At 43.4% G+C, this 21,795-nt stretch overlaps 1 protein-coding gene and 1 long non-coding RNA gene across 5 annotated transcripts in view; one reads left to right on the top strand and one right to left on the bottom strand.

Moving 5' to 3' along the window:
* The window catches only part of Mettl24 (methyltransferase like 24), a gene marked incomplete at its 5' end in the record, with an annotated part of 113,438 nt that overhangs the window by 770 nt on the left and 90,873 nt on the right, over nucleotides 1–21,795 (bottom strand).
* Nucleotides 1,563–20,613, top strand: LOC120098819 (uncharacterized). 4 transcript variants are annotated; one of them, XR_015645918.1, is made up of 6 exons: nucleotides 1,568–1,676; nucleotides 10,887–10,967; nucleotides 17,998–18,140; nucleotides 18,313–18,511; nucleotides 19,169–19,225; nucleotides 20,416–20,613. It is a non-coding gene; the product is annotated as an uncharacterized LOC120098819 (long non-coding RNA). The 4 variants fall into 4 exon arrangements; XR_015645916.1 differs by having other exon boundaries at nucleotides 18,313–18,534; XR_015645917.1 differs by lacking the exon at nucleotides 10,887–10,967 and having other exon boundaries at nucleotides 1,563–1,676; nucleotides 18,313–18,534.

The raw sequence follows: 21,795 nt of genomic DNA, 5'->3' as shown, positions 1-21,795 counted from the left end.
GTATCATGTTGTATTGTATTGTATTGCATCATATTGCTTCATATTGTATTGTATTGTACCATATTGTATTATGTTGTATTGTATTGCATCATCAATCATGTCTACCTCCAATGGCAGCAGGATTTTTAAATTTTCAGAGTTGGAAATCATTTCCAAGGGTCCATTTTAAAAAAGTTATCAAATATTTTTATACAATATATTTTTATCATATTCTTTCCCTCCCTCAATTTCTCCAAGATTCTCCCCACTTTTCTCTCTTCTCTTAAAGATTTATTTATTTTATTTTATGTATGTGAGTACACTGTAGCTGTCTTCAGATACACAAGGGAAGGGCATCAGATCCCATTACAGATGGTTGTGAGCCACCATGTGGTTGCTGGGATTTGAACTCAGGACCTCCAGAAGAGCAACAGTGCTCTTAACAGCTGGGCCATCTCTCCAGCCTTCGCTTCACTTTTCTAATCAAGATCCAAAAAGACAAATATTGCTTTTTTTTCTCTTATATGTTGGTGCCAGCTTTTAAGCCTTAGATGTGTGTGTTTCAATCTAAATAATCAAGTGAGCCATGTATGACAGATTTCTACCCCTATTTCACACCATTAATGTCTACAAGCAACAGTGCTAGGTGGACAGCATTGTGGACTCTCTTGCTTTCTGCCCAGTACACTAGATGTTCAAGGAGGGAAAATCAGGGTGCATTCATCATAGCGCCCCATACCCTTCAGGCTTTCCCCACAACCCTGGCCACCGCAAAGAGCCTAGCCAAGTCCTCATAGAATGGTGGTCACACAGAGGGAATGGTGGTGGTCACACAGAAGGAATGACAGAGAGCCCTGCCTGCCTGGCCATTCACATAAGCATCATCCACTAGAGGATTTGAAGCCTAAGACAGAGATTTGGGGTTTCTGAGTTTTGGAATTATTATTCTATGATTTGTTTTAATTATATCCCAGGATAACATTCTAAAACAAAACAAACAGCACACCGTGAAACATCTGATTATCTGACTTGGTTTACTTCCTAAGTTAAATGGAATAAAGGAAGGAGATAAGATGGGAGAGATTATCTTTGCAATTAATCAGGTTAGGAGAGTCAGCTCCTTTCTGCTAGGTTTGCACAAAATCCATTGGAATAGTAGGATCTGAAATACCTCCTGGAAAAAAAAAAAACGGAAACAGGGTGGGCGTGGCTTGGTGACAGAGCACTTTCCTGGATGACAGGCATGGGACCCCTACTTTCAATGACCAGCAGCACCATAAAAAAAAAGTTACCAAGTTACTAAAATGTGCCAGAACCCAAGCTAAGTACTTCCTTTTGCAAGGTCCATGTCATTACACATCAGCACTAAAGAAAGGGTAATTCTGTTGGTGACTGTGGTGATTGGAATGAAAGTGACCCCCAGCGGTTCATACCTCAAGGCCCGTTAGGGGGCGTGGCCTTGTTGGGGGGCCTTAGGTGGGTGTGGCCTTGTTGTGTGGGTGTGGCCTTAGGTGGGTGTGGCCTTGTTGCGTGGGTGTGGCCTTGGAAGTATGTCACTGTGGGCAGGCTTTGAGGGTCCAAAAGCTCAAGCCAGGTCGCAGTGTCTCTCCTTCCTCTGCCTGCAGATCTTGAAGTAGAACTCTCAGATCCCTCTCCAGTATCTCGTCAGCCTGCGTGCTGCCATGCTCCCTGCTGTGGTAAGAATGGACTAAACCTCTGAATCTGTGAGCCATCCCCAGTTAAATGATAGATTTTATTAGAGTTGCCGTGGTCATGGTGTCTCTCCACAGTTATAGAACACTAAGACCATGTGCGTGTGTGTGTGGGTGCGTGCGCAGGCATGGGCATGTGCATGTATGTACACCTATGTGTGGAAGCCGGAGGTCAACATCAGGTGTCTCTTCACCTTACTACTTTTCAAGATGAGGTCTTTTGTTGAACCTGGAGTCCATGATTGGGGCTGGACTGGCTGGCCAATGAGCTCTAAGAGGCACCCTATCTCTATCCCAGACACCCCCTCACCCAGAGCTGGGGTTATAGATGCCACTGTGCTCAGCAGTTATGTGGGTGCTGGGTATCTAAACTGGGACCCTCATGTTTGCTTGGCGGGCACCAACTGAGCCATCTCTCCAGCTCCTAACCACTTAAGAATATTTCTTTCCAGGAAACCACAAAAGGAAAGAAAGCATAACTCAGTGTTCCAGGGAGTTTTAGAGTGGGTCAGCGAGGTGCTTGAATCAGCATCACTGAATTTTCAGAGTACTTTTCAAAGTGGGTAATTTCACCACACAAAGGGAGTCTGACAGCACCAGACACAAGGAATTCTGGGATGGAGGGAAACATGCCAGGTGAGCACTGCAGCCCCAGGAAGCTGCTGGCCAGAGTCACTAGGATCCGACTCTGCAGAAGGAGACCACCTTTGCTGGTTTATAAACATGGATGGACACAATCTTGCCCACCCCCCTTTTGTCAGTACTGTTGTCTGCTTTGGTGAGTTTCCCAGTTGGTGTTGGAATATGAGAGCCACGGCCCTGGAGGCCCTCTGGGAGTGAGTTCAGAGATGCATGGAGGAGAAGGTACAGAGACATCACATATAACTGTTACGAGGGCTTTGCCTAACACCCTGAGACCTGCAACACATGGCTTGCACACTTGTTTGGGACTTCCTGGAACCGAAAGCCAAGAGGCCTTAGGAAAGTCAGCGTCTGTAAACTGGCTGTGGGTCCGTGATTTCAAAACAAACGGAAAAGGTGAAAACCAACATTCTTCTGCATGGAGATAACTGAGAAGAGGAAGGTTCTTTGGGAGTATGGGCCAGCCTAAATTAATTCTATGGATGGGACCTGAGGGGATGATTTCACCATTTTTTTTCATCCCAGTTCCCTGGTGCTACCATAGCTTTGTTTAATCTTGGCAGTTTTAGACGGAATCCTCCTGGATTAAGTGTAATGAAGCTGTCAAAAGAAATTAATCAAAATTTCACAAAACGTCCTCATTGGTACAGAGTGCACCCAATATTCAAAGAGCAGCGTGTGTCGTATTGAGCCGCACAGCCAAGAATTCCATAGGTTCCCTACAGACTTATCTTCACCGTGGTTTTCCGAGAGTTTGGATAGGATGAGTAAGATAAATAAATTTAAATGTGAAAAGGACATGGTAGCTCAATAGAGTAGATTGGAGGAAAAACAAACAAGGAAGTTGGGGAGTGGGTGAATGGCAGGATAATGTTCATTAACCTAATGTTGACAGAAAACATTCTACTGGTAAAGATACAGAGGAATATATCATATATGGCCCAGGCACATTTTAGAGTTGTATTCATATGTGCATGGGTGTTTTGCATACATGAATGTGTATACATCTGTATGTGCTTGGTGACCCATAGAGGTCAGAAGAGGGCATTAGAACCCCTGGAACTGGAGTTACAGATGGTTGTGAACTGCTCCATGGGTGCTAGAAACCTGCATCCTCTGCAAGAGCAACATGTGCTCTTACCTGCTGAGAAATCTCCCCAGCCCCCCGATATATTTTAAGTAAATTGTCAATCAGACGTTGTAAGCAACCAGAAGAGAACCAAATAACGCTGAGTTATAGCAAATGCATGCTTGCTTTAGAAATCCACCTTTTCCTCACTCGATGAAAATCTCCTCTAAAGGGCAAACGGTTTGCCCACTAAGACAACACCCCACCTTTGACCCCAGAGCCTGAGAGTCCCCACTCTGACGAGAATGGTCCAGGCTGCTCTTTATTGCTCAGCCTTTGGGTGGTGGGGCATGGAGTTGCCCACAAACTCTTCCCTGCCTCCCAACCTGAGAATACAGACAACCAGAATGCAGTGAACCAAACAAGTTTTTCTCTCCGGTTGTGCATTTCCTTTTTCTTGCCTTTCAGAAGGTCCCATTACCGTGAACTATTTTACAAATGTAATTTCCATTATTACTGCATAATGCAGACAATATTATTGTCATTACAAAGTACTAGAGATTTCTGGGTAAGATATGCCACTTTTAAGATTCTAATATCAGCTTGCAGCAATCATGGTACCCCAGATCATGCAAATGAGTATCTCGGGATTAACAGGTGCCAAGTTTAATATAGTTGGTTAAATCATGTTTCTTGAGCAAAGCAAGTAAATGATAATGTCTGGTAAACTCTTGAATAATTGAAAACACGTTTTTTATAGGACAGTCTCAGAGATGGTAGAGGAAACAATCTTGTCTGGTATAATTTCAAAGGTATTGAAGAGGTTCTGGTATCAAATATTATTTCCTCTCCTTATGCTTCCAAGATTCCATAAGTTGCCTTTCACACAACTTCCTGAAGCAATGACAATTTTAATTTTAACTGGATTAAGATGTGATGCCTTTCTGACAGCATCCTCATCCAGAGTACAAGTCTATCCCTAGACTGATCCACCCAGATCTGCAGGGAGACACTGAAGGGGAGGGACTGTGCATGGGAGTGAGCTTTCTAGGCTGTCTTAGACCCGGTGACTTAAAACCTGAAGTTTGTCACCTCATCATTACAACATCTCAGTGTCCATGTCTCTCCCTATAGGAGAAACTGTTCCTACCCCTCTCTAGGCTCAACAATCTTAGCTTCTGCATCATCTGGTTCCTGATTCCACCATCGCATGGTATTCTCTGTGTCTCTGTGTCTATGTCCAAGTTCCCCCTTTTCATAGTGGCGTCGGCCATCTTGGATTAGAGCCAAGCAGTGGCGTCGGCCATCTTGGATTAGAGCCAAGCACGGTCTCTTATGACTTCACTTTAGGTCATACATCTACCAACAACGGTATTTACAATCAAGGTCTCATTCCGTAGCGCCAGCGAAGCAGGATTTAGCCCATAACATCGCTCAAGGCAACTGTTGCAACAGGGCTTTTGCAAGACAGGATCTGCTGCTTGGACGGGAGGTTCTGTTAAAGAGAGCCCAAGGTAGCAACTGTTCAAGGCAATTGTGACCATTATCCTGTCAGTCACTACATCAGCCAACACTGGCAGCTTCAACCTTGCTAAGTACCCAGCCCAGGCAAGTCACAAAATCTCAAAGGCTAACCAAAATCACTATGGAAACATGCCCACATCTCATCCCTTGCTTCTTTTTACTGTGCAATCAAGTACAACCTGTTTGGGGCACTTTCCCACAAGTCTCCCCGTCCCTCTAGGCTCACAGATGGTGTCCTTTCATCTATAGGTTTCTGTCTAAGATTATTCTTTAACAGGCCTCCCAGCAGGATTGGCAGATCTTGCTCATGCTGGCTGGCTTTGAAGAGGGCAACAGTGGGGGCTACACCTCTCAAGTCAAACCTCATCTCGATGTCAAAATTTCACTGCATCCTATCAGTCAAAATAAATCACAAAGCCAGCTCAGATCCCAGAAAAGGCAATAGATTCCAGCCACCGTGGGAAGAAGGGACAAGCACGACTTATTCACAACCATCACTGCAAATGATTGGCCCCATTGATTAAAAGCAGTTGTACTTTATGCAAATCATAGAAATAGATGTTTAGCAGGTAAGAGTAATAATCAGAAAGAAATGATCTGCAAAGCCTTCGTTCACTAGAATACTGTGATGGCTAATTCTGATGTTCTGTTTGCCACTCCTGGAAAGAAGGACTGTTGCATGACTGTGAGACATTTTTTTGATTGTTGTTGATGGCGGATGCCCAGTCCACCGTGGGTGGTACCATTCTTACTCAGGTGGGTCTGAGCTGTGTAATGAATGTAACTGACTATGAGCCTGGGTGCAAGCCAGTAAGCAGTGTACCTCCAGGGTCTCTACTTCAGTTTCTGTCTCCAGCTCCTTCCCTGGCTTCCTCTATGTTGCTATCTATAATCTGCAACCCAAATAAACCCTCTCCTTCCCAAATTTTATCTTGGTCCAGTATTTTATCACAGCAACAGACCGAGCCAAGTAGGGCAATTATTATTCAGGAAGGAACATTAACTATACTTGGCACTTGCTTATGGAGACATCTTTCCTTGGAAAGTGACAGAGAATACTGGATATCCAATGGATTAGGAACAATAATGAAGAAACTATTGAGGTTAGGCATGATGACAGACTGCTGCATTGCCCCAGAACTCCAGAGACTGAGGCATGAAGATTGGAATCTTGAAGACAGGCTGGAATCTACAGCCTATGCTACGTTAGCAAGACCCTGTTTCCATTTAAAAGGAAGAAAAACTATGAAGAGAAACCAAAATATGTTTTATTGTTAAGTTTTTTTTTTATTTCATAAGTAAAGCTTCTCAGCCTTTTGGCTAAGATCAAGTGTATTTCACAAGTAAAATGTTGAAAGGGCTACTTGGCAAACCACAGCATTAGCTGTCAAATGCTATAAACATCTCCAACACAAAAAAAGCATCTGGTGGTTCTTTCAATGCAGGTCATGTGCTCTCAGTGCTTAACGAATGGCCACAGGCTTGAGGATATCATAGCTGAAGGAATTAAACATTTTCTTTAAGCTACCATATACTTGATAAATAGCACCACACAGACATAGCTTAATGGCTGCTGCAGCCAGGAGTGAGTTCTAGAACAAAGCCTGCAGATCTACCTCCTGGAAGATCAAAGCCGAGGAGGCAACACGACAATTAGTGTTCCTCTCTGGCATTTCTTTGATTTCTTTACAAGGTGCTGTAGAGAATGGGGGAAAGGCACACAAGGGACTGTAGCTGCTCATGCTGTGTTAGAGTTGGGACACTGGCGCACATTGTCTCAATCAGGAGGATCTTCTAGAAAAATCAGATTGTCCTAAAAATGTGACACCAAGGAAAGAATATTAAACATGAACAATTCATCAGTCCAAACACCATTTAGCAAGGGCCAGCAGGGAGCTTTGGACATACATGGTGACGGGATAAAGGGAGGCCAGATAAAATCAACAACAATTAAGTATTAAGAATACATGTAAGGAGGGTTGGGGATTCAGCTCAGTGGTAGAGCACTTGTCTAGAAAACGCAAGGTCCAGGGTTTGGTCCTCAGCTCCAATTTAAAAAATAAAAAATAAGAATACATGAAATGTTGGAGATTGCCGATGCCATCAGAGGGTTTCATGGCCACTCAGAAATGTTCTACCATGAGCTACCTACCAGCTTCTGGCCCCTAGGCCTCAAGTTGAGAGCAGCACTTTATGACATTTCTGCTTTGATAAGGCCTCATTATATTTATATTAAGAATATAAGCGTAATTTAGTAAAATGTCAGTAAGTGTTCAGAGGTACACTTCAATTATATGAAGTTAAAATTGCAATTAACTCTGTGTTGAAGCAACAAATGGACGTCACACTGGGTTTGTCTTGAGTACTTTAGACATCCTTATAAGCCCAAAGCACAGGATTGATTCTCCAACAATTTGGAGGCTGCGAACATCTCATTCCAATTTATCGAAAGAATCTTTCCAGCTTGCCAAGAACTCCAATAGTTAAATGTAGCCTTCAAGAAGGGATGTCTCTCCTAACTACACAGAGCTACCTAGCATGAACCAGGTTAAGTGTAGACTTGGGCTAGTTTTCATGTCCTAAATTGTGACTTCGGAGAAAGGACATTAAACATGAAGAATTCATCAGCATAAAGCCACTAAGTGAGTTTGAGGTAGGTTAAATATTAGTATTTTGTTTTTACAAATTAAAACTCAAGTACTCATTGTATTGTTTGTCATGGCCAGCAGGAGCCCTGTCATGGTCAGGAATAGCATGGCCTCTGATCTTTCAGATCAATTGTGTCTGAGACATAAGTTAAGTGATAGTTCACAAATATTCACGAAAAACAAGTGACTCGTAGTTGTATGTCAACTTGACACAAGACAAAGTCAAATGAGAAGAGTTAAGAAAATGCCTCCATAATATCCAACTGTAGGCAAGCCTGTGGGGCATTTTTTAAATCAGTGATTGGTGTGGGAGGGTCCAGCCTATTGTGGGTGGTGCCCCTAAGGCAGGTGGTCTAGAGTTTCTATGAGAAAGCAGCAGTGTGACAAACAGAGAGCCAGCCCAGTAAGCAGCCTGCTGGCCTGCAGTGATTACTGCCACCAGTTCCAGGACCCTGTGGTTCTACCAGCTTCCTTCCCTGATGAATGGGCCAGTGAGTGTTGAGCTGAGCCATCCTTCCTCTATTTCTTTTGGTGCCAGGCTCTTTCATTGCCCGGCTATGGACTCTGTTGAGCCTTGCCTAGAAGTTTGACTACAAGATATTTCATTTCATCAATCATGATAGTTTTATCCATTTTCAAATATCCCTTTACACGAGTGTTTGTTTACATGTTATTCCAAAACTGTGAAATTAAACAATTAGGTTATGTACTCCTATTATCGGATGTTGAACATTTGTCTTCAATAGTGTCTATCATGCTTGTAAGCTCTTTGAGTTCAAGTCCTTTCTTGACGTTCTTTTCATTATGAAAATGAGATACTAGTTCTTCTTTTCTTTTATTTGCAGGTTGTTTAACTTTGCCCATCAGTTTCTAGATGGGGTTTTCTAGATGGGGTTTTCTAGTTTGCAAACAGAGATTGTAGTTTTTCGTGCTTGTATCCTCTTTGCCCTCTCTTGCTCTGGCTAGTTCTCCCTAAAGTTCTCTCCCTTTGTCAAAGGCTGACATTCTCCACCCTTTGGCTCACAGAAACTTCAAAATGTTCCTTTGAATTTATGTCTAATACCTATAAAGTAAATACTAAATATTGCCATAGGAATAAAATATTTTACTGATGCATCTGATATGTATCACAAGCTAATTCTCTCGGTTTTTATAAATTTTCATTATTTATGATCTCATCTTGACAGAGCTTCCTGGCCAGGTCCTTTCAGTTATTTGTTTCATTACTTTTTTTTAAGTAGACATGATCCTTAGAAATCGCGCGCGGGCACGCGCGCGCACACACACACACACACATCTTTTTATTTAAGCAAATTCCAATGAAGATATGCATGATACATGAGGAGAACATCCAATGCCATGTATGAGTCAAAGAAATGAAGAGCTGGGTATAGTGGTTGTAATTCCAGCCCTCAGGAACCTGAAGCAGGAGGATTAGTGTTAAGTTCAAGGCTACCCCGAAATCCATAAGCTCTGGGCTAGCCTGGGCTACAAGTCGAGAATGTACTCCAACGAAAAAAGAAATACAAGAAAACAAATTTTAAAAAGAAAGAAAAGAAAAATGTGTGGTGAAAGAGGTAGAGAGGATCTCTCACATGCTGTGTGGAAGCATCACCTGTCAATAAAAGCCTATGGCCAATGGGCTGAGGCGGGATTAGGAGGCGGGGCATCGGCAGAGAAAGAAGGGGGTGGGTAGGAGGGTGATAGTATAGAGTTGACATGGGAGGATTTGTCCTGGAACGCTGTCGAAGATGGTCACATGAAACTGAAGGAGAAATAACTAACCATGTGGTACTCGTAGGCTATTTTATTTAAGCTATGAGCTCGTTGGGGAACAAGTCTAAGCTATGAGCTCGTTGGGGAACAAGTCTAAGCTATGAGCTCGTTGGGGAACAAGTCTAAGCTATGAGCTCGTTGGGGAACAAGCAGAAGTTGTCCCTTCTCATGGATATCCCATTCACATCTTCAAGAGTGAGAACAGTCATGATACTGAAGGACTAGTGACAAATGGCCATCAACAGCACCCTTTAAACCCCGACATGCACATGTTGCATATCCAAATTTGCAGGTGTCACCCAAGTAAACTGTGAAAGCTGAGATTCAACTTAAAGAAGCTATTTGAATTTTCTGTGCCCTTTCTACTCGTGTTTGAATAAAGGACCCTTCTTCCAACTTATAGTCTTGGGCTTCTGCTTTATCATTATCAAAAAGGAAAATACAAAAGAAATAAATACAGCAGAGGGTATGTGAACCAAGAGTAGCCCACAAACGTATGGTTGCAATGAAGGTGAAGCCAAAACATTAAAACGGTAAAAACTTGGTCTGGGGCAATGACCCAGCAGCTAAGGGCAATGGCTTCTTTTTCAGAAGACCCAGGTTCAGTTTCTAACATCCACATGACAACTCAACCATCCTCACACTAGATAGGAGAGGGAAAAAAAGGGTAGAGAGGCAAGGAAAGAGATCCCTGAATAAAGGTAGGGTCTGAAAGGGAATAGCATCATCGTTAGTCTACTTCCTGCCGATTAAGGGCATCAAGTTCCTCAGGGACAAGTTTGATCTTCACTCTCAAGATATCTAATTTCTTCTTCTCACAGGACTACTAATAAACCACCCACTCCACCCCATCCCTCCATCCCTGCCTCTTGGGGCCCTAGCATTCATATGCTCTCCGAAAAGTCTCCAGAATTCTAAGCATCACACAATCACAAAAACCATCTGCATCTGGCAAAATCACACCTCTGCTAGAGCAGGAGGCAAATCATAGTCAGCTGCTGTGGACGGTCTGAAGCTGCCTTACATCCCACAACTGGGATTAAAACGAAAACATAGTCTTATAATACTTCTGTTTCTTTTAATGAAACCAAACTTCCAGAATTGCCACTACACCCGCCCTTTTTGAGTTCCTCTGCTGACTTCCTTCAGAAATGAACAGCGATAGGCAGGTGTAAGCCAAATAAATTCTTCCCGGGGAACTGGAGTCAGGAGCTGATGCTCAGGCCATGGGGGAGTTGCTTTGGTCATGGTGTTTCATCACAGTAATGATTACCCTGACTAGGATGTGTGGCATTTGTCTGCCTGGAGTGGTATAAAATTCCCACTGCCTAGGTGGCTTTAACAACAGAGACATGTCCTCAAAGACCTGGGATAAAGGTGTCAGAAGGGCAGGTCTCTCCTATGGGGCCTCTAGTTGGCTTACAGATAGCTGACCCTCTACCCTGTTTTTCCTCTATGTGGACTCCTAGCAGCTCTTGCTTTTCTTATAACCATTCCCTTCACAATATGTCAAATATACCCTTGTTTCTGTTTCAGTAACTGTCTCTCCTCTGTTGTTAATGGTCATCTCCGATTTTAGCTAGCGCACATCTGAGCCACCAAACTAATTGAAGGTAAGTCACAGAGACTATGGGAGATACTAATTCCAACCTCATAAGCTTTTCTAGAATGTGACCTTGACACTCCTTTCAAGGGATAATGTCAGGTTGCTCCCTGTGGTGAATTTCGTAGGCCTGCAGCCTGGGCAATCACATAGGCCACACACAGAGATGGGTCCTAAGCTTGCTCTGTATTCTGCTCTTGTTTCCTTGAAAGCCTTAGTTCATTTTGAACAGGAAAATCCTCATCTCATTTATAATGAGCCCCACAAATCATGTAGCCAGGATCCTTGAGTCCTGCTGAGCTTACGACAAGATGGACGCTTATGTCTTACTGTAGCACCTGTCAGGGCCGCAGAAGGTACCACAGCGTCCACCTTCACTGATATCTTTGTTCTTAGAAACTAGACAGTGTGCAAGATGTCTACTGCCCATCAGGTCTCTATGTTCTGAGAAAGTCTGAAGCAGCCCTATCAGAGAGATCATGTGAAGAGACTAGCCTCAAACCAAGAGTCAAATACCCGACTTCATTAAAGACCTGAGTCAGATCCAACCAGCAGAACTGTGGTGGTTTGAATATGCTTGGCCCAGGGACAGGTACTATTAGGAGATGTGGCCTTGTTAGAGTAGGCGTGGCCTTATTGGAGTAGGTGTGGCCTTGTTGAAGGAGGTGTGGCCTTGTTGGAGGAGGTGTGGCCTTATTGGAATGGGTGTGGCCTTGTTGGAGTGGGTGTGGTCTTGTTGGAGGGGTGTGGCCTTGTTAGAGAGGTGTGGCCTTGTTGGAGGGGTGTGGCCTTGTTGGAGGGATGTGGCCTTGTTGGAGGCAGTGTGGCCATTTTGGAGGAAGTGTGTCACCATGGGGATGGGCTTTGAGACCCTCCTCCTAGCCATGTGGTAGCCAGTCTTCTTCTGCTTGCCTTTGGAACAAGATGTAGAACCCTCAGCTCCTGTGGCTCCATGACTGCCCTGATGCTGCCATGCTTCCCGCCTTGATGATAATGGACTGACCCTCTGAACCTCTAAGCCAGCCCTAATTGAATGTTGACCTTATAAGGGTTGCCTTGGTCATGGTGTCTGCTCACGGCAATGGAAACTCTAAGACAAGAACGATTCCCTAACTTTAGCCCGCATGAATGATGATCAATCATTACCGTTTGTAAGCTGCCTCGTGTATGCAGTGATCAATAACTAGAACTAGAAATTTAAACTCAAACAAGCAAAAGAAAAGGATTTCTAAAACTTTAATCAAGAGCTTAAAATGCTTCTTCTGAACACCTATCAACACACACACTAAAGCTATAACATGTGTGAGTATGTCTAAAACACGATTTAAGAAAAGAAAACCCTAAAACTAGAGTGAATGCTTTGCCTGTGCTCTGTCTTCTGCTGTGTGGGGAATGAACCCAGCAATCAAGTGTCAGGTGAGTGCTGTACCATTGAGATCCCCTCCAGTCTCAAATGTGCATCCAATTGTGACAGATCATGAATGGATTTCCACATGGGTGAATCTCCATCTAAAATGTTTTCTCCAGCTAAGCCTCTGAGTCTCTCTTAAGAAGTGATGGGGGCTCTGACAGAAGTGACTAGGTGACACCCTCACACACGCCCCTCACTGAGAACCACTCCCCTTTAATTTCATATCTAATGTTTTGAATCTCTAGAGAAGACGTTTCAGACAGGTTTCTAAGTTTCTCACAATTTTGATAATGTTACAAATGGATACGATCAATTAATTTGTGGATCAGACTTTGACCATGTCCCGTGATTTCCTTGACATAAATTTCTGGAAGCAGAGGATTAATGTGTTGCGTCTGCTGGCTCTACACTCGGGACACTGGGACCAGCTAGGTTGTGCTAAGCAGACTGGACCGCAGAAGAAGCCCACCACTGTCACGGGTCATGGCTCCTTTTCTTACCTCAAAGCCATGTAACGCTACTCAAATGTAGTACTGACGACCTCAGGCGCACTGTGAGGGTTCTGTCATCAGCTTACGCTCCCAGCTTTGCTCACTGGAGTTCTAAGCCTACCTGTGCTCTTATGTGTCAGGAACCATAACGGAACAAGCTAATAACTAGCGGGTGAGATGGCCAGCCTTGGATTGTTATATAGTCTGCGACTGGTTCACCCTTATTAAGCAAGGCTGTAAGGGATTCATTTTAGGAAAGATTCCTGCTATTAAACACATATAACAATCATTAAGTAATAGCACACCCCTTTGGAGCAGATCTCTGCAGATCTACGAAGATGTACTTTCTTGTAGTGATGCTGTGTAGAGAAACAGATGATGTCTTAAGTCTTATTATGATCCTATAAGAATTCCTAAAATTATAACGTGATTATTAAGCTCTTTTATAGTGGGACCAGTATTAAGTCTTTCTCTGATAATTAAAACTGCAGTGAGAACTCTGCCAGTCTCCCAGGTGTCCCCAGTTAATTGCTCTGAGATAGTAACCAGACTTTCTCCTACTCAGAGCATTCCAAGAGGTTGTAAAACAATTATCAAGGGTCATAAAAAGAGAACAAATAATTTATTATAGGTGCAAGGACAAAGGACAAAATATTGACTGGATTTATCTATACAAAACTTCACTAATAACTTAGTTACAGTTTTAAACCTTCAGTGAACCTGTGGAGCTGAGACAGGTGATGGATGTTTAGCCAGATAATTACTCCTGATGGATATGCACGTAAACATTCTCTGTTGTAAACTTCTATTTCAATTTATGATTTGACCTTTCATATGAACTTGTAACATGTGATTATGTATTCTGAAAGATGTTTAAGTGCTGAGAACAAAGAGAAGACAGACAGAAAGACAGAGCTGGAGAGGACAGAGCTGGGAGGGACCGAGCTGGAAGGGACTGAGCAGAAGAGTCAGGACTGAGTGAAGGAGAACTGAGATGAATTGAGCTAAGGAGAACTGAGCTAAAATGAAGAGTGGAATAACTTAGAGACTATCGGTAACTTAAAATACTAAGAGAGCAATGTGCAGAATGCAGAGGAAAAGGAGGGGAAAAAAAGAAGCTGGAGAGAGCAGAAGGAACAGGCAGGTTTTTCCTTAACCACGGGACAGAACAGGTCATTTCTTTTTTTTTTTTTTTTTTTTTTTTTTTTTTGGTCTTTTTTCCGGAGCTGGGGACCGAACCCAGGGCCTTGCGCTTCCTAGGCAAGCGCTCTACCACTGAGCTAAATCCCCAGCCCCCAGGTCATTTCTTAATAGCAACACAGGCTTAGTCTTATTAAAAGGAACAAGCCTTTTCTCTTACAAACTTGGGTTTAATTCATTTGGCATCAAAAGGATAGAAGCTATTTCTTTCTCTATGTAGTAAAGATTGGAGCTCATCTTTCGTCCAGAATGAGTGAGTTCTTTCTGCACCAGTGCTTGGTCTTTTGCTCCATTGCATATGTAAGTATGGATGTGTGTGTAAGTATGTAATTGTGAGAATGTATGCATGTGTGTGTGTAAGAATGTAATTGTGAGAATGCGTGTAAGCTGAGCCCGATTATACATTGAGTGGAAATGTATAAATGTGCATTTATTGAATCTATGTGTGAAATTATATTCGTTTATGCATATTTGGCTATGTAGAAGCTTTTCCTTCTGCAAGCGCTATTCACTTCTCTTGGTTCAATAATAGAAGTTTAGGGCTCCAAACTTCCCCCTGGCCTGACAAGCAAGAGGCACAGGGACAAAAGGGAGAAGGCTCCAGCAAGTAATCCTCTACTTGATCTCCTGCTGTTTTAGAATGAGGTGCTAAGTGCCAGAGACTGCAGTTTCTGGCCTCAGAGGAACACAGTTACAGTAGCAGAGCATAGTGACTTAGACATAGATAAGTAAATCAGCTACAGTAATATAGTAACTTAGACTTAGATAAGTAAACTTATTATTATACAGCAACCCTAAGTATCTTGAAAGACAAAGTCTTATCCTCCACCGATACTCTTCCCCCTCCACTGCCTCAAGAAGAACCAACAGGAGAAAGAAGACTAATGTCAGGGCTGGCCCCCGGCACTTATGTTACTGGGTGACACAGAAATTTGAATGTCTTTTAAAGAAAACAAACAAAATAGCCAGTTTTAACTAAGTATTTGATGGTATCTACTTATGACTTGTGACTTGAACCATTGGAACAAAGATGTTTCTGATGTATGTTGCTCTATCCTAAAATTTAAAGGTATAGATTATTCTTTTCCCACCTAGAGAACATTTGTGCAGTTTTAAGTTGGCCACTCCCATCAATAATAAAGGGTTACTCAAAATCTGGGTTGAAGCTGCATAAGTGATAATCAATAAATTGCCATTACGAACCACCAGCTTACCAAGCACCTAGCCCAGACAAGGGACGTACCTACCACACGGGCGGCATTTTTACCTGCAAACACATCTTTCCTCATCAGCAGCTGTCTGGGCTTGAGGTCACACACAGGGAGATATTTATAGACACTCTTCATTTAGCAAAAGATTCATGAAAAGAAGTATACAAGTCGAGTTCTGTAATTGATCTCATGTTTTAACTTCAATTTAAATCATTGTGAGTTAAAAGTACTTATGAATACTTTTATCATCCATTATTTACCCAAAAAATCAAGATATATTAATTCCCTATAATTACAGTTTAAGTCAATATTCAATCAGGATTTGCAAGTATCAATTCTTCCTTCCTTTCGGTTTAATTAAGGAAGGGTGCTATTTAATGCTAAAGTAAAGCTAAGTTTCTACATATCATGTCTACTTAAAGGAAGACAGCTATTCACCTAGAAACCCAATGCTAAACACAATAGAAAGGGATCTTACTGTAGAAGAATAGGACAAACTATTCTTTTTCCATACGAGAAGGATTAAAAGTCTCCCCTGGAGCTTTAAACACACTAAATCAAGTTCAATGAACACTGTCAGCTGCCAGAAATGTAACTGCAAAACTTCTGCCACCACGGGGAAAGAAAGAGAGACCAGAATTGCCCCGGACATAATGAAAAGCACAAAGGGTCACTTAAGCTAATCTGAGACCAATTCTGAACTAATAATAAAGGGAAATATTTTATGTGGTAATCAGCTCTCAGAAATGACCTCTGCAGGGAAGAGCCTCTGTGGGTTTGAAAGGGAATGACAACATTTACAAAGACTGTTCTTCCAGATATCCGGCTTGTGGGAGATTCTAATCTGAGGCTACTAGGCAAGAACCCGCTGCCTTAGCGAGGGGATGCAAAGAATGGACCAGATGCCCACGTTAGGGATGAGGGGAGGAGAGAATGGCTGAGCCCATGACAAGTCAAGAAGTAGAACAGGATACTGGAAACCTGCAATGGTAAGGGACCATGCTTTACTGTGGTTGCATCCAGGGACCAGGAGAAAAACAGTCAAAGAGCCAGGAGATGGCCAGTGGCCAACAGCACTTGTCTTACAAGCATGAAGATCTGAGTTCAGGTCCCAGAACCCACATAAAAAGTCGGGCATGGCCACGTTCACCTGAAACTGCTGAGGGATAGAGGTGAGATCCTGGGGGATCGACGGTCAGCCAGCCTAGCCAAAATAGCAAACATCGGGTTCAGTGAGAGACACTGCCTCTCTCTGAAGATGAACAGGGATACTTGAAGTCCTCCTCTGACCTCTGCATGTGTGCACGCATACGCATGCTCACACACACACACACACACACACACACACACACAAACACACACACACAAACACAGACACACACAGATACAAACATACACAGAGATACAAACACAGACAGACACACACAGACACACAAACACAGACACACAAACACACATAAACACAGACACAGACACACACATACACAAACACAGACACACACAGACACATACACACACAGAGACACACACAGAGAGACACACAGACACAACACAGACACACACAGACACATACAGACACACACAGAGACACACAGAGAGACACACAGACACAACACAGACACACACAGACACACACAGACATGAACACACACATGCACACACACACACCCCTCTCCCCAACTGTAAGATCAGAGCTCTGTACCTAAAGTTACATCCTCTGATTGGTCTATGCTCCTGGCCTATTGCCTTGATGCAAATATCCTGAAGTATTTCTTTTTTTTTTTTTTTCGGAGCTGGGGACTGAACCCAGGGCCTTGCGGTTGCTAGGCAAGCGCTCTACCACTGAGCTAAATCCCCAACCCCTGAAGTATTTCTAAAGTGAGAAGAGACTTAAAACACGCATCTATAGAGCTTGGTTCCAAGGATTTACAAGGAAACAAGGTTAAGCATTTATGAGCACTGAGTTTTGGCCAGAGAGCCAGCAAGCTACGTTTTAGTGAATAGATGTATAAACAATACACTCAATCGATTGAGTGAGCACCCAGAAAGATGCTCTCCAGAAAGATAACATGCTGTGCACAGCAAACATGGCCAAATGCAAGAAGGCAAGAATACCCAGCACTAATTGACAGGGAGACAAAAAAAAAAAAAAAAAAGTTACCGAGTTGTTAAGAATATTAAAAGGGGCATTTTTAAATCTGAGGACAAACGCCGTCCTTCCAATGAAAATAATTCAGGGGTTACCTGTGGGCGCGCTCTAGAGTTAGATGCCGAATGGGTAAGAACAGATACAAGTGTGTGCGCACAGCTGCAGACAGACATATCTATAAACCGCGCGGCTGAAACACTCTGCTTGGGGAAATCACATAAAGATTATCTCTACTGGGCTCAGCAGAAGAAATAAAGGCTTGGAGGAGGCTGCCCATCTGTGCTGCTTTGTAGAGTAGCCATTCGCCATATGGGCCAAGCACACAACGGTTCCTCCTCTGTACCTCAAGTGCTCTGTAACTGCGCGCGGCAAATGGCTACCGTGTTACGCATGCTCCATTTCCGCCCAGACGTTCACTGGTGGCGCTGCGGACTGGTGGCGCTGCGGACTGGTGGCGCTGCGGACTGGTGGCGCTGCGCAGAGGGCTGCATGCGGCCCTGGCGTCTGCAGGCCTTTAGAGAACAGTTTCCGGCTTGGTCGATATGGTGTGAGCTGAGGATTTGTATTTCTCACTGGAACCAGGGTGATGGTGATGGTGGTCTAAGCACCACACTTGGCGAATCTCTGACGATGGCACTGGCTGAGTTGTTCCTGTCATGAATGTCTGAGACTCTCACCCTCAGCTCGGCTGACGCCACCCCCTTCTCATCAGCAGATGCAGAAAGGTATGTCCACATAGGTGATATTTGGCCTTGGAAGATTGACAGTGGTTTTACAACCAACTGCTTAAATGGATCCCTTTAGGTCAAAGCCTGCTAAATTCACAGGAATTGCATTTCCTGGAACTGTGTATGAAAATGCATTTACATACATGACCCCCTTTTTTTCTATTGACAGCATAAGGGCTGGGGACCTTGGCTCAAGGTCAGACTGTCGAATCAAACGGTCTGGGACAGGTTAGTTCCCAGTGACTTGGAGGAAAACAACAGACTCCATACCATAGGACCATTTTGGGGCTAAACAGGAAACACACCTGAAACATCACCATGTGAGCACCTGGAGCACCTGGAGCACCTAGGAGCACCTGGGAGCACCTGTGAGCACCTGGAGCAGGATCGGGTCCATCAGTGACAGCTCCTGATTCTTACCCGCTCTCCCAAAAACCTGAGGGCAGATCTCTCAGTGGTTGGGGGGCACACACTGGTCCTTCACAGGGCCTGAATTGGTTCCCAGCACCCACACCAAGCAGTCAACAATCACATTTACCTCCAGGCGATCTCATTCTTCCTTCTGGACTCCATAGGTACCTGCACTTAAACACTCACAGACCTGCCCAGACGTAGACCCGTATACACACGGTTAAAAATGATGGCAACATCAAAGCCTGCTTTCTCTACTTCCTAACACCCACGTTTGGGAAGATAGCTCAGAAGTGATATTAAAATTTCCTACAGGAATTATACAGAGGCATTTTATATGATAGCCAGGAGTAATCTATACCTGGCACACTGGCAATTGAAGACAGTTTCTTCGATTACATATTTTTCTGACAGGAGGGAAAAGTTATGAGCTAGACTGTAAGCTGATGGCTTGGGTTTGAATCCCCGTCCTCTAGTACGTTCCCAGGGATCTGGAAAATGCACCATAATACCTGTGTGGGTGAGTTAGTGGATAGGTAGATGGGGTTCTTACGGAGAGATGGGTGACAGATGGGTAGCTAAATGACTGGTGCTTCTCTTGTATTCTGTTACAGATTAGAGCCATTAGTCTAGGCTTTGTGAATATCCGGCCCAACTTCTGCATTTGAAAGGTAAGGCCCAAATGACACATTTAAGATAACAAATTTAGTGATTAATGCCTACATCTCAAGCAAGGCTCAGAGAGGAGAGGAGAGGGGAGGAGAGGGGAGGGGAGGAGAGGGGAGGAGAGGGGAGGAGAGTCGAGTCAGACAGAGAAGGGAGAAGGGAGGGAAAGAGTCATGAAGAAAAAAGGAGACTTGCAGACCTAGACAGGTGGCCAAGTTAAAGATGGCCATATTTTAGTAGGATGCACATCTTCCTTCTCCTACTAGCATCCCTCTCTGCCAAGAATCTCTTTGTACCAAAAGCACAATCTGGTGTTTTCTAAACCTATTTCTGATCAATACAAGTTCAGATATTAATACATGCAAATCTCATAAAATTCTCTAAGAAATGCCTTTACAAAATGGGGGAAAACAGCATATATATATATATATATATATATATATATATATATATATATATATGTGTGTGTGTGTGTGTGTGTGTGTATGTATGTGTGTGTGTATGCGTATATGTGTGTATGTGTATATGTGTGTAATATATATATGTATATATGTATATATGTATATATATGATATTTCGAAGGTAACTATTCCAGTACAGCTATTGCTTGCCCACACATCCCTGTTTCTCTTTCTTCCTCAGCAACAAACCCTTGATTTACAGATGGCTCTAACCTCCGACCTCTGCGAGAGCGTCATGTTCTCTTAAGGGCTGAGTGATCTCTCAGCACATTTAATTTGTCGACATTTATTTTTATTTCGTATTTATATGTATGTCTATGCCTTTGGGAAAACTCTGCTAATTAATGTCAAAGTCTGCCATTGTTCGGATAGCCTCCTGGGGCTCAGCACAGTATGGAGGGCTCCCTTCATTGACAGGGCTTCCTCTTCTCTGACTTTATCTGGAGAGTTCAAAACCTCCCCACATTTCTACCTGGAATGTCACGTAGCCTAGACTAAGATCACTGGTTCAACTTCCTTTCTCCTGATAAGAACCCGTTCTGCGGGCACCTGAGATTCCTGAAGTGCTTCCCCACACTAATGAGGCATTCAGTCCCTGAGCCTTCAGCCAGTGACCTTTACCCATCTTGAGTGTTCCTATCACAGCCCCCCAAATTATATGTCTTGACTCAACCCCAAGTAAAGCTTATCTGCCTTCCTAAAGCTGGTCCTTGTGTGTTTTTTTCACTGTACAGGACTCACAGGACTTCCAAATCCCCTCCCCCATCTGTTGCCTCTGCTCCCTTTGCCAAGAAGGACCAATATCTGCCAATGATCCACAAGGGTGGGAAGAGTCAAATGTGTCCTGGAAAAGGCTCTGTCTTCTAATTTCTCAATAGTTGTGCAGTAAGGCAACGGAAATCTACCCAATGAGATAAAACCGTCCTGTGAGATTTCCGAGTTTCCTCACTCAGTGTGTCTTCCAATCCTTGCTTGGAGTGAAGTTGTCATGGCTAGACCGTCAACAACATTTCTGGATCAAGAGAAGAGGGTTATATTTTAGCCATGAAAGAGGGAAAGATAGAAATCATGGGGCCCCAGTGGCTTGGTGTCTCCCCACTCAGCTCTAGACTTCTTTTATGTCAGAGGAAGAAATGTCTCTGTCAGTTAAGCTATTGCTTTATTTTGTTTTTTTTCCAGATGCAACCCAACCTAATCGTACATGTATGATGCAACCCAACCTCATCTTACATGTATGATGCAACCCAACCTAATCGTACATGTATGATGCAACCCAACCTAATCGTACATGTATGATGCAACCCAACCTCATCTTACATGTATGATGCAAGTCAAACTAATCTTACATGTATGATGCAACCCAACCTCATCTTACACGTATGATGCAACCCAACCTCATCTTACATGTATGATGCAACCCAACCTCATCTTACATGTATGATGCAACCCAACCTCATCTTACATGTATGATGCAACCCAACCTCATCTTACACGACGCAGTGCAACCCAACCTCATCTTACACGTATGATGCAACCCAACCTCATCTTACCATGTAGTGCAACCCAACTCTCATCTTACACGTATGATGCAACCCAACCTCATCTTACACGTATGATGCAACCCAACCTCATCACACACGTATGATGCAGCAACCTCATCTTACACGTGTAATGCAACCCAACCTCATCTTACACGTATGATGCAGCAACCTCATCTTACACGTATGATGCAACCCAACCTCATCTTACACGTATGATGCAACCTCATCTTACACGTATGATGCAATCCAACCTCATCTTACACGTATGATGCAACCCAACCTCATCTTACACGTATGATGCAACCCAACCTCATCTTACATGTATGATGCAACCCAACCTCATCTTACATGTATGATGCAACCCAACCTCATCTTACATGTATGATGCAACCCAACCTCATCTTACATGTATGATGCAACCCCAACACTCATCTTACATGTATGATGCAACCCAACCTCATCTTACATGTATGATGCAACCCAACCTCATCTTACATGTATGATGCAACCCAACCTCATCTTACATGTATGATGCAAGCAACCTCATCTTACATGTATGATGCAACCCAACCT

The sequence above is a fragment of the Rattus norvegicus genome, chromosome 20, assembly GCF_021556685.1.
Source record: "Rattus norvegicus strain SHRSP/BbbUtx chromosome 20, alternate assembly SHRSP_T2T, whole genome shotgun sequence".
Lineage (NCBI taxonomy): Eukaryota > Metazoa > Chordata > Mammalia > Rodentia > Muridae > Rattus > Rattus norvegicus.
This window is presented reverse-complemented; position numbering and strand designations above follow the sequence as displayed.